The 13,847-nt window shown below is 31.5% G+C and overlaps 1 long non-coding RNA gene across 1 annotated transcript; it reads left to right on the forward strand.

Annotated features, from left to right (window-relative positions):
- Positions 1-12,028: 12,028 nt before the first annotated feature.
- LOC141485490 (uncharacterized) lies at positions 12,029-13,249 on the forward strand. The gene is made up of 3 exons (XR_012467238.1): positions 12,029-12,659; positions 12,725-12,817; positions 13,119-13,249. It is a non-coding gene; the product is annotated as an uncharacterized lncRNA (long non-coding RNA).
- The last annotated feature ends 598 nt before the right edge of the window (positions 13,250-13,847 follow it).

Here is a 13,847-nt window from a genome sequence, read left to right on the forward strand (position 1 = left end):
TGAAAATAATTTATTTTGCATTAATTGAATCTCGATTATCGTATGGGATTTTGGGTTGGGGTGCTGCATCATATACACATCTTCTAAAATTGCAAGTCATGCAAAAACTTTTCTTTTAAATTATGCTCGATAAAAAAATTATCTATTTCTCTGATCTCCTATTTAAAGAAACTGAAATTCGTGATTTGAGACATTCATATTTTTCGAGTCAGTCATCTATTTGTTCAAACATAAAAAAACTAATATAATGTAATGCTATTTATTGGCAAAAAAAACGACAACTCAATGAATTATAGGCCCTGAAGGAGCTTCCCATTAGAAGCGAAAGCTTGGCAAAATGAAGCAGAGTTTTGACTTTTGATTTTTTGACTGAGAGACGCTAAGATTCTAAAGATTATTGAAATTATTTCACTGGCAATGCTTGACACCGAGTTAGTGTCAAGCATGGCCAGTGGAATAATTTTAATAATCATTAAAAAAAAAAATTAAATGTTTAAATAGATAAGTTTTTTGTACTTTTTCTCTGAAACTCTAAAATTGAATGTATGACACTTTTCTTCATGATGGAAAGTATTAACTTTGGTTTTCTCATTGCCACGCCTGACTTTTCAATATAACCTCAAGTTAATGTCTTGATAAAGGGAATAAACATTCTCGAAAGCTCGACTATATGACAAAGAGTATTCTTCAAACAACTATTTATCCTTAACTAGTCAGTCAAGACTACCCTTCGCTTTCTATATATATATATATATATATATATATATATATATATATATATATATATATATATATATATATATATATATATATATAGTAGTTGAGTTCGATCTCTTCGAAGAACCCCATTATTTGAAGGTTGAGAATCTTAGCGACTGGAGAAATGTACAGTAGAATGGAATCAAAAACTCTGCTTTACTTTGCCAAGCTTTCGCTTCTAGTGGGAAACTTCTTCAGGGCAGTAAAAATGAGTAAAAAACAATTAATTGAACATAATAAATCGACGAAAAAAGTTGAACAATAATGGAGTTTTTTGGTTTGACAAAAGAGATCGAACTCAACTACGGATTCCAGGTCAGCAGAGCAATGAAGGAATGGACTAATACAAACAAAAAACTATATATATATATATATATATATATATATATATATATATATATATATATATATATATATATATATATATATATATATATATATATATAATTTCAATCCATTTTACCATATATATATATATATATATATATATATATATATATACAGATAGAGATTTTATCGAGTGTGTATGATACAAATCAAGAATGAAATAATTCGTGGACACAACACTCAAAAAATAGGGGCAAACCGCGGACACGTGTTTCTGGCTATTGGCCTCATCAGCGCGGTGCAGCCAAGTGTAAAGATGGGCAACACTTGTTTGCCGAAAGCAGGAAACAGCACATACGCACGGAGTCAACAACAGAAGCAACCGCACATTTGTGGTTCCAGTTAGAAGACCTAGAATTCCTAGACTACATCTAACATGACCACGTAGGCAGCTATAGCTACCTGCGTGACATCCGGATCCAGGATATAAATACAGATAGAGATTTTATCGAGTGTGTATGATACAAATCAAGAATGAAATAATTCGTGGACACAACACTCAAAAAATAGGGGCAAACCGCGGACACGTGTTTCTGGCTATTGGCCTCATCAGCGCGGTGCAGCCAAGTGTAAAGATGGGCAACACTTGTTTGCCGAAAGCAGGAAACAGCACATACGCACGGAGTCAACAACAGAAGCAACCGCACATTTGTGGTTCCAGTTAGAAGACCTAGAATTCCTAGACTACATATATATATATATATATATATATATATATATATATATATATATATATATATATATATATGGGTATTATACTCCTCACAATATTATTAGATTTTTGAAGAGTTACACCTTCTTAATAATGAGTTAGCAGTTAGTAACTTGATAACTACCAGTTTTCCAACATTTATATTCACCTCTTAGAATAATGTTTAGATATCAGAAATACATAAACTCAATACCACGGATAGCCTCGGCTTTGTGGAATTATTGTTTATTGTAGTTTCAAGAAACTGCTCTATTTTTGTACATTGTTTATATTGTCACCAAGAGGCTACTGATGAACATATTATTATTATACCATTATTATTCGTTGTAATTCATATTAAAACAACTTTTTGATCCATATTATGGTTTTTCCAACTTCACATTACATCAAACATTGTGTTAATTTGTTAATTTACTCCCGTTGTTAAGCTCTATAGAGTTAATACAGATACATATTGCCACAGCCCCTTTCATAAATGAAAATGAAGATGTTAGTCGAAAACAAGCAACTGTTTCTGTGAAACAACGAGTAATTGCGATGTAATTCGTAATAAATTACCTTGCGATACTACTAAAAGCTCGTTAAACAACTAACTGAATATAAATTATTCAAGTTAGACATGAAATCCTATTTATACATTATTTTTACAGCTGCTAACTATGGAAAGTTGAATTTTCATTCACTTACTTAAAATTCTTTGTATACGTGACTCGTGAACATTGAGGGCACAATCAGCTGTAACTTGATTTGCCTAAAATACTGTGATTTTTAGACACGGGGTAGACACGAATAGAACGCACGCTTAATTGCTTGACACGACAGACGTAAACAAAGGTCAATGAAAAACGAAAATGACGGATTAATATGCCGTTTCTCGTGTGCAACGAACGCATGATTTTAATGCAAAGAGTGAACCCCTTTTCATCAAGAAATGTAGGACCAATATGTATAGACAATAAATATAGAAATATGAATGCAATATTTTTGTGCTCTGTTATTATCTATTAAATGCTCTCTGTTCATTTCCATCCTTTTCGTTGAGCAGATACATCAATAACAAATGATGATTTTTTTCCATTAATAACTGGAAATCGAATTCGTTAACCATTATAATTACAAACGCTCCACTTTCTATTGTTTCCGTAGGCCTATTGTTTAAGTCTCCCAAACACCTTTTCTCCTGCTGTAATCGAAATGAAATTACTGGATATATTTTTCCATTATCTATATAGAAAGTAATTAATTTTCGGTCCGACAAAATGCGACCGATAAACAGGGGCCCCTTTTTTTCGTTAAACACTGACAAATACAAGTCTCGTGTAAACAAATGCAGATGAAAATAAAGCAACTGCAAATTTCATATTCCCGTAACTTCAGATATATGATCTAGTCACATTTCCTTCAATTGGAAAAAGTGAAACTAGTCTCAATATCTACCCAGAGAATTAATTGAACCGTTTTCAATACTGTTAGTTATCAACTTCCAGATTATCTAGATTCATTAGAGAAATTTATTGAGATCTTGCTATTTTATGCAGAAGCTAACATTCTTGATGAACCTTTATTGAATTATTATTCATTATATTTGGGAACATGAATGATATTTTCGAGTGAATAGTTCTCCAAAATGAACTGAAGTTATAAATGCGGTCTTTTCGGATTACTTTTTTTTAGTGAATCCTTCGTAATCTCTACCCCATACGAAGTAACCAGAAACGTAAAAACAATAACCAAATATTCACCAAATTCTTCTATAGATTGTACTATTGTGAAAATGGTTACATCAATTTCTACCGTAAATTGTAGCGCATAAACAAGTTCACAAAAACATTATTATATTCAGGCTCGAATTCCTCGTCCGAAAATGAAATAATAATGATAATAATTATAATATTTATCAATCATTGGCGATACAATAATAAATATATTTATTATAAAATGTAAAAAGTAAGTTATTATTATTTATTATTATTATATTTGTTTTTAATTTAATGAAATATAAATTTTGATTCGGCTAGACTCTTATAATTATTATTGTTTTCATAGTTGAGGAAAGAGAATTGAAACTTTCTATGTTTTTTTACAACTTTTATTTGTAACTATCGTTACTGCAGTTCCGGTCGGAACTGCAGCAGAAACCGAAAATGTCCTATCAGGACATTTTGAAACTTAAAACTCAAACATTTATTGTTTCATTTTGAAAATTTCTGTATAGGACGAAACTGAAGTAACGATAGTTACAAAAAAAAGTAGTAAAAAACATAGAATGTTTCAATTCTCTTTTCTTCATTATGATTCCCTACCACGTAGATAACGGCTATATCCATCAATTTATTGTTTTTATAGTTGTTTTTTTATTTAATGAAATAAAACAAAGTTATGATTTGGCTTGACTCTTTTGTTCATTTTCACAAACTACACTTAAACGATTTGATCTCCACTAACTTTATTGAAAATAATCATAACATGTTTCGCTAAAACATTAGCTTTTTCAAATTTTGTTCAGTTGAAATCTCTATGACTCAATGTATAGAGGTTTTTATCAACACCTCAGGTGGATTTAGGCTCAAACACAAATATTATATACTTACCCAGAAACAATCTGAATAGCAGTTGTACCTGTAAATAAATTTTGGAAAGACACAACTGAAAAATATGAAACAGTTCAATAAAATGTAAAGTCTAAAATTGAATATAAATTGAATAGTGAGAACAGTAAATTACTCTAGAAAATGTTCTATGCTACTATGTAATGTGAATTTTGGAACGCACAGTTTATGAAATGTCTGTTAATCTCTCTTGGACATTTTGCAGTTTAATGCTCGATGGAAATTCATGAATTTCATTTCTGTTCAAATGTCCAGTGTTTCTTCTTGGACAAATTATTTATATATGCATATATTTTTCATGTTCGATATGGAAAGAGGTAAATACCTGGTTTTCCTTCTGTGGGTTTTGTCCGTATCTCCACCGGATTCTTCTCTCCTCTGCTGGAAATTCTCCATGTAATGAATTTCTTGATGAGTTCCTTGGTTAAAACTGGCTTATGCAGGTTAGTATTATTATCATTTCTTCTTCCTAGTATTAATTTTCTATATATTTATTCAATATTGACTAACTTTTTTATTGATTTTTGATTCATTTCTGGGAGAAAAAGATTTGGCGTCTCCTTTCATCGCCTTGAGAAGAATGTTTTGTTGATAAAAAGGTTGAAAATCCTCTACTTTCCTTAATTATCAACTATCATTTTCTGTAACTTCAAATTTCTAACTTTGATATCTTAAAAACTATTTCCTCTACAAGTTTGCTACTTTTTGAATTTAGATATATTTTTCCTTAACAGTTATGTAAATACATATTTGACCTCACTAATGTCTGAACATATACATTTTTCGTTTGCATCATTTCATACCCGTAACTAGGAAAAGATGATTGTTTTTTCATTTTTTACCCAAATACCAATTTTTAGCTCTCTAGTATAAATTTAGTTTTTTTGCAGTTTTTCGAAAATTAGACATTTGCCGATTTCTCAAATTTAGCCAAACCTCAAAAAAGTTAGTGATTTATGCCTAACTTATCTTTCCAACGCATTTTTATTACCAATTGCAATTCTAAATACAACTTATTTCGCAAAAATTTAAAACACTAGAAAAAATGATGCCAAGTTGATACAGTTTTTAAAAACAGATAAATATTTCACTTTATTTCTACTTTTTGCGAAATAGCTTGATACATAAGCATAATTAAAAAACAATATCAATGAAAAGTCAATAATTTATTCTTTACTGCACTTTTTAAACAGTTAAACTTTGATTTACTAATTACGAAAAATTACAACGAAATTAAACTAAGGGTACTGTGGATACAATTGAACTGAACTGAATAAAAAATATTTTATTGTCATATGACATTTGTTGAATAACTCAAAATAGTGTTTATCAGTTTTAGATTTAAAATAGTTTATTCGTTGTCTCGTGTGTTGTTATAAATGCTGAATCTTCAAGAGAAAATTTAAATCGTTTTAATATGCGGCGAGAATACCGGTCATCGACAAGTAACTGATATTTTCAATACCAGACATCCTGCAAGAAATATTCATCAGTCAACAGTTAGTAGGATAATAGCTAAGTTTAAATCTACTGGCTCCGTTGAGAGTAATTTTAGAAAAGCACATCAGCCTTCTAGACAAACTGAAGAAGTGGAATTTGACATATGTTTGGATGTCGTAGAACATAAAAAAACAACTATTCAAGATATTGCAGATAGAACAGATGTTAACCGAGAGAGTGTACGACGTATTTTACACAAAAATAAATTTACGCCTTATAAACCGAAATTTATCAATACATTAAAAGAAAGGGACTTCGATATGCGCTTTTATTTTTCTTTTTGGTTTCAAGGGGAAAAAGAAGAAAATTATCATTTTCCTTATCAAATTTTATGGACAGATGAAGCAACCTTCTCTTCGAATGGCGTTGTGAGCTCGCAAAACTACAGGTGGTGGGCCAAAGAAAACCCACATTTCGTAATCGAATGTCGAGATCAATATTCGTTTAAGACGAATGTATGGTGTGGCATATTAAACGGTCAAATTATAGGACCATACTTTTTTAGACACAATTTAAATTCTGCGGACTACCTACACTTTGTGAATACCGAACTATCTGAAGTTTTGGATAATATGCCCCTTCAAGTGAGAAATGTTGTGTGGTATCAGTGTGATGGTGCACCTATTCATACTACAAGAGTGGTTAAAGAGCGTCTTTTGGAAATATTTAGAGGCAAAGTAATCAGTCACAATTGATTGCATTGAACGTGGTGGAAGGCACACCGAAATGTGACTTTTTATTTTGTATTTCTATTGGTATTCACATGGTTTAGGCATATGTTTCGATTTGATTTAGTGTTCTTAATTTAAATTATTACTTTATTTTAACAGATGTTTGTTAGAATTTTTTACGGTTTAGTTTTCTAGGCAACAAAATCTAAATTGATTTCTGAAGTAATTTTGTTCATTCATACCTCATAAAAGATATTTAGTAAATGTGAAATTACTTTCGTATAATTCCTTCCCTTAGTTTAATTGCGTTGTAATTTTTCGTAATTAGTAAATCAAAGTTTAACTGTTTGAAAAGTGCAGTAAAGAATAAATTATTGACTTTTCATTGATATTGTTTTTTAATTATGCTTATGTGTCAAGCTATATCGCAAAAAGTAGAAATAAAGTGAAATATTTATCTGTTTTTGAAAACTGTATCAACGTAGCATCATTTTTGGCATAATTTTTTCTGGTGTTTTAAATTTTTGCGAAATAAGTTGTATTTAGAATTGCAATTGGTGATAAAAATGCGTTGGAAAGATAAGTTAGGCATAAGCACTAACTTTGTTGAGGTTTGGCTAAATTTGAGAAATCGGCAAATGTCAAATTTTCGAAAAACTGTAAAGAAACTAAATTTGTACTAGAGAGCTGGAAATTGGTATATGGGTGGAAAATGAAAAAACAATCATCTTTTCTCCTTACTGATTTTCGAAATTTCGAGCAATAACTGCTTTTCTGAACATTTTTTGGAAAAAATGTCAAATTGGACAGGGAAGAAAAATCACTTGATCGGTCATATGCATGTCATTTGGCATAATTTTTGAAGCACAACCTAATGGAGATATCAAAAGTTGCTTGAAGAGATGAACAAAAAAAATCCCATTTGATGCGGACTTTATGTGTGACACTGTATATCGCTTCCCGGCAAAAAAAGTGTCAGAATACAAAAAAAGCTGTATATATATATATATATATATATATATATATATATATATATATATATATATATTAAATCTGAAGTTCTCACGGATAGGACTATGCTAAACTGGTTTTTCGGGTATTTGATCCGTGTATGTGACATTATCTTTGATTTCACTAACGTTTCGACCAAATCCCATTTGTCATTATTTAGGTGTGCTGTTACGTGTTCGGAAGTCGGTTCATCCTGCTCGACCCACTTCTTACTATACTGGTAAAATGGTGTTTGTTACGTGTTTGGAGGTAGAATGTCCATAAACGCTCTACTGCCTACTACTCAAATGTTGTTGAATTTTACATGAGTTCTTCTTCTTCTTTGTTTACCTTATCTCCCCGTTAAGGTATCGACAACGAAAAACCAGTTCAGCATAGTCCTATCCGTGAGAACTTCAGATTTAACATTCGATACCTTGACGGGGAGATGAGGTTAACTAAGAAGAAAAACTCAGGTGAAATTCAACAATATTTAAGTAGTAGGCAGTAGAGCGTTTATGGAGATTCTACCTCCGAACACGTAACAAATACCATTTGACCAGTATAGTAAGAAGTGGGTCGAGCAGGATCATCCGACTTCCGAACACGTAACAGCACACCTAGATAATGACAAATGAGATTTTGTCGAAACGTTGGTGAAATTGAAGATAATATCGCATACATGGATCAAATACCCGAAAAACCAGTACAGTGTGACCCATTTTTAATGAAAACACCCCCCTAAAATTTGAAGTTTTAAATCGATTTTAATAAATTTTTTTTAAATGTCAAGTACTAAGAGGTCTACCTTGGGACAGAATTTGAAATGTTCAATAAAGTTTCAGGGCATACTACGATATTTTTTCTTGGTCGAAAATCGGGATTTTTCATTAGCGATTTTTTTATTGAAAAAATCACTACGCCACTGGATTCAGAGTGCCTCTAAATAGGTGTGACCAAAATTTCATGGAAAAATATTCATTAATAACAAAGTTATGACAACTCACAAATTCGAAAACTCACACAGCTAACAGAAACAAAATATCATTTTTTAAATGATTTTAACAATAAAGTGCCGCCAGATGAAAAAAAAAAACAAATAGCGTAAATATTTTTAATGAAAATAACGGAATTACATTCACACAATTCAACTAACAATGAAGCAAAACATTTTAATAAACGTAACTAATAACTAATTATTGAAATGTTTCGATTCAGTGCAATAATTAATTCTAACTCATATTCTAGTAGTCTCTACTAATCCACCACGTATTTCGATACATGTGTCGTTCAATGTTTCTGATTACGTTCCTTAGTTCTTGTGGGCTAATATCTGCACATACCTGTCGAATTCTTGCACAATGTTCATTTCTATCTCTTGAGCGGTTTTGTAAACCTTCTGTGTGAGAAGTCCCCAGAAAAAAAAGTCCAAAACTGTGAGGTCTGGAGATCTGGGTGGCCACTCTATAAACGGACTACCACGGCCTATCCATCGGTTTGGAAAATGTTCGTTAAGCCATTGCCCCACAGCTCTGGCATAATGAACCGAACACCCATCTAACTGGACAATTAAATTTGATCGTTCATTGATTGGCAGCATCCCAAAACTCTGTGTTTAAAAATTCTAGAGACGTCTGCGCATTAATGTTTTCCTCTAAAAAGAAAGGACCAATAATTCGTTCGTTCAATATCCCACACCAGACGTTGATTTTTTGGGAATACTGTCTTTTACAGTTTATTACCCAGTTAGGATTATCCGCTGCGGAATAGCGACAATTCTGTGATGACACTACTCCATTTGTAGTGAAAGTGGCTTCGTCGGTATATAAAATATTTTTTAGGAAATTTCTATTGTTTAAATATTCCCCTTGGGCCCATAAACAATATTCAGGGCGTCTTGCTTCGTCGCCTACTTGAAGTGTGTGTGAAAATTTTGGCTTGAAAGGTTTAATATTCTTCGCCTTGAGACATCTCCGAATAGTTTCTCGTGGAATATTCAAATCTAAAGTGGCATTCCTTATACTGGCATTAGGATTATTTCCGAAATAATCTAAAATGATTTGATCATTCCTCTCATTCCTGTTTCGTCTTTGTACAGGATTACCTTTTAACATCATTTTTGATACTGCACCAGTTTCATTGAATATTTTATTTATTTTATTTACCGTACCGCAGCTAATACCGAGGACGATCTGGATGTCTCTCATTAAATACTTCACAAACCTCTCTAGCACTTCTAACGTCATCTCCCGAAAGACGTACAATTTCAATTTTCTCTTTTACGCTCAATATTGCAGCCATGACACAAAATAATTCGAAGAACTGTACGGTGAATATTGTTGACAATAGTACACTTGAATCTTTCACAAGTGTCAAACTGTGATATCATTTCCATGACAACTAAGATTTGAATTGAAATATTAGGTCTTAGTTTTAGTTAATTTGCGTGAAAACTTTAATGTAATTTCGTTATTTTCATTATAAATATTTACGTTATTTGTTTTTTTTTCATCTGGCGGCACTTTATTGTTGAAATCATAAAAAAATATTCTCATGTCTGTTGATATAGGGTGTTTTTTGTGACCGTTAGCTGTGTGAGTTTTCGAATTTTTGAGTCGTCATAACTTTGTTAATAATGAAAATATTTATTCATGAAATTTTGGTCACAACTGTTTAGAGGCACTTTGAATCCAGTGGCGTAGTGATTTTTCCAATAAAAAAATCGCTAATAATGAAAAATGCCGATTTTCGACTAAGAAAAAATATCGTAGTATGCCCTGAAACTTCAATAAAATGAACATTTCAAATTTTGTCCCAAGGTAGACCTTTCAGTACTTGACATTTCAAAAAAAAATTAATAAAATCGATTTACAACTTCGAATTTTAGGGGGGTGTTTCCATTAAAAATGGGTCACACTATATATATATATATATATATATATATATATATATATATATATATATATATATATATATATATATATATATATATTTATTTTATTTTTCATTACCTCAACAAAGTAGTCTATCATATAATCTCATTTTTTTGTCAAAAGTGACATAAGATGCAATAAACTATATTGCACCCTTTCTCACCAAATGATTGACTTAGATCATGGCTTTTCTTTCGATAATGTTCAAATTTCAGATTCAGAAAATGATAGTCACAAAAGGACCTTTTTAGAAATGTGTCATATATATTCAAAAATTTAAGTTCTATCAATTCCATGTCAGGCATTGAAAGTTTGGGCCTGATTTATACTCATTTCCTTTGTTCAGATAAAGATAATAAATTTGATACCAATCAATAATTTCGTAAAGGATACTTGTTCCCTTTACTCTCTGTTATATATCATTTTATAGTTCTGTGAGATATCATTGGCATTTCTGTGATAGTAAGAACAACAGTAACACGATTTTTTTTATTAGGCTTCACATTCAAATATTCCACTATCATATTTTCTGTAACATAGTCTTTAACCCTGGATACAAACAACCAGATTTTTTTGTCCTGATCTCTTCCTGCAAATCCTTTACTTTCCCCCTCTTCATTGATTTTTGCCTCTCCGATATAAACTTTATTTCGTTTATTTTTGTGGCGTTTATAAGTAATATTTTTAAAATCATGGTCTACTTCTCTTTGTGTCTGTGATAATATATTTTGCTGATTCATTACATTTATTTGCCTGTTTTGGATTTCCTCAAAGGTAGTCGTTTGTTTGTTTTTTGTACCTGGGTCGGTTTTTGTTTCATGTGGTTTATCTGCCACTTCAATTGTGTCTGTGGGAATCTTCAATTGTTTACCATTTTATGCTGAATTCCAAGATTTGCAATATCAAATTTTGTTTCCAGTGCATCTATTTTATCTTCAAGCATTTTAATGACAGTTTCCTGTCATTATTGCATTTTTATCAGCGATAATTTATTTTTGATCACTCTCATCTTGATTTCAATCTATGAGCCACCGGTAGACAGTTGTATCAGCCTATTGGGCATCGTGTCACACCAATAGGTGGTTCCACTTATGTTTTTCTTGCGTTCATGCAGTTATTGACATCAATTACTTTTCTTGGTTATTCACATTTTGTCTTCAATCGAGGACCGCTTGCCCCACACAGCACTAGATATTCATGGAATATTCCCTGTATATCATAAAACGAACGTATATATTCCAAATATTCATAGAATATTCTTGGAATATATACATGCCTTCAGAATATTCATAGAATATGCTTGAATGAATATGGCAGGATTATTCCCGAAAGAATGTGCATAGAATGTCTATAAATGGATTATTCTCCCTTGAATATTCTAAGAATATTGTCGATCGAATATACCATATGGTATATTCTTAGAATATATCCCCAGGGTATATTTTGGAATATTCTATACAATGAAATTTTGAATTATCTTATAATAACGTATTCAAATAATTCAATATTATTAAAAACAAAAATATTTGAAGATCTTAATCGAATGCATAACCTAATGTATATAACCCTGACAGTGTTAACCAGTTTTTGAACTCAACGCAAAGATTCTGGATGAATTGCTCCAACAGCAACTGTTGGAAACGACAAAAAAATTTGAATGGGCCAATAAATGAACCAATTGCATCAATAAATTGGTTAATTCTCATCCTATTTGTCTTTTTGTATTTGAAATTATTTAATTACAAAGCGAAAAATCCTGGAAACAGAGAAATGGGGAAGTGAATAATTGGAGTAAACGTTTCTCATTGGTCAATTGAAGTGTAGCGCGCGACAGTCGAATAAGCTCTGTGAAAGCGGCTGTCCCTTAATGCATGGTACATTTGCGTTTGCGTTAAATTCGACATTTGATTCAACATGGCGGTTGACGTGGCAGGTTCGCTTGTGTAATGCATGATGTGTTGGTGTTATTATCAAAGTATAATTCTGTCACGTTCAGTGTACCATTTATAATGTGGGGTTGTCCAATTTGCAGTACAGCGAATAGTTTGATTTTGGATCTTCAAACAGGAGAGTTGCATCTATTCAGTCTTCAAGAAAAGTAAGTAAAATGCAAAAGTATCGATAGTAAAGTCATGGTGATTAACCTACTATACCTCATTTTAGGTTCGAGGAGAGTTGGTGTGTGGGATTTGTTGGTTTGACTAAGTACATGTTTGAACTAGAGTGATTTCAGTTGTGCATCTTCAATAGAGAAAAGTAAGTGATTGACACATTCTTTTGTATCATTTGTTTTCATAATTTTTATCACTCGTTTTCAAGATAGTATCAATTTGCCCAAAAGAAAACAGAGTGGTACCTGGTACAGGCAGGTGCGCCAAGGAACTGAAAACGTAATGATTACTTTTCAACAAGACAATTCAAGTTGCTCTCCAAGTCATAAAATGTTGTAAATGTTCATGAGTAACCTATGCGAAAAATATCTATTTGATTTTTATTCCAGTTTTATTGTGCCACTTTCAAATAGTGATAATGAACGTTAATGTACATTTTGTTCCAGGTATTACTATTGAAACACTGGCTGATGCATTGTTGGACAAATATAACTATTCTGGTGAAATTCATTGAAGAACCCATCATACCACTCATTTTTAATACTTCATTTGTGGGTTTATTTTTCTAAGTGAGAAACCTAACCTAACCTATTTCTTGATGTCTACCGGTATACAAACTTTATTTTCCAAAATATCACATGTTTCGCTGAAGGCAATCAACTACTTCATCTTCTGTGATAGAGTGAGATTATTATGGATTATAATTGAAAGTGATATTTTCTCCACTTGTATCTTCACTAGTATCTACATACTAGATTTTGTAGTGCTCTCACAAGTTGAATGTGTGGCAAAAATGATTTGTTGGATTTATTCTATGGCAGAGGCTTCAATCTCCTCTTTCACAACATAAACATGGTATGATTTTCTAATGATAAGGGGTAATGAAAAAAACACCAATAACAGATTAAAAATATTTTATTGCTTCTTTGGGCTAGAGTGAATGAATGATAAATATATGCTCTAGATAAATACATGCATACACTATGATATCTATATTTTTTCTATTTTATGAGTTTCAGCTATTCATAAGTTTACCTCAAAATTATTTATTGCTCTCTTCCTATTATCAAAATGTAAACTCTTATCGCCTATAATGGAAATTTTGTAAAAATATCAGTCAAAAGCTATGTTATTTCATTTCCACTGAAATATATTCAACTTCACAATGTGTTTGG

Source organism: Leptinotarsa decemlineata, unplaced genomic scaffold, assembly GCF_025532065.1.
Source record: "Leptinotarsa decemlineata unplaced genomic scaffold, Ldec_3_MD MMD2_tig00026328_RagTag_RagTag, whole genome shotgun sequence".
In the NCBI taxonomy this organism is placed as follows: Eukaryota; Metazoa; Arthropoda; class Insecta; order Coleoptera; family Chrysomelidae; genus Leptinotarsa; species Leptinotarsa decemlineata.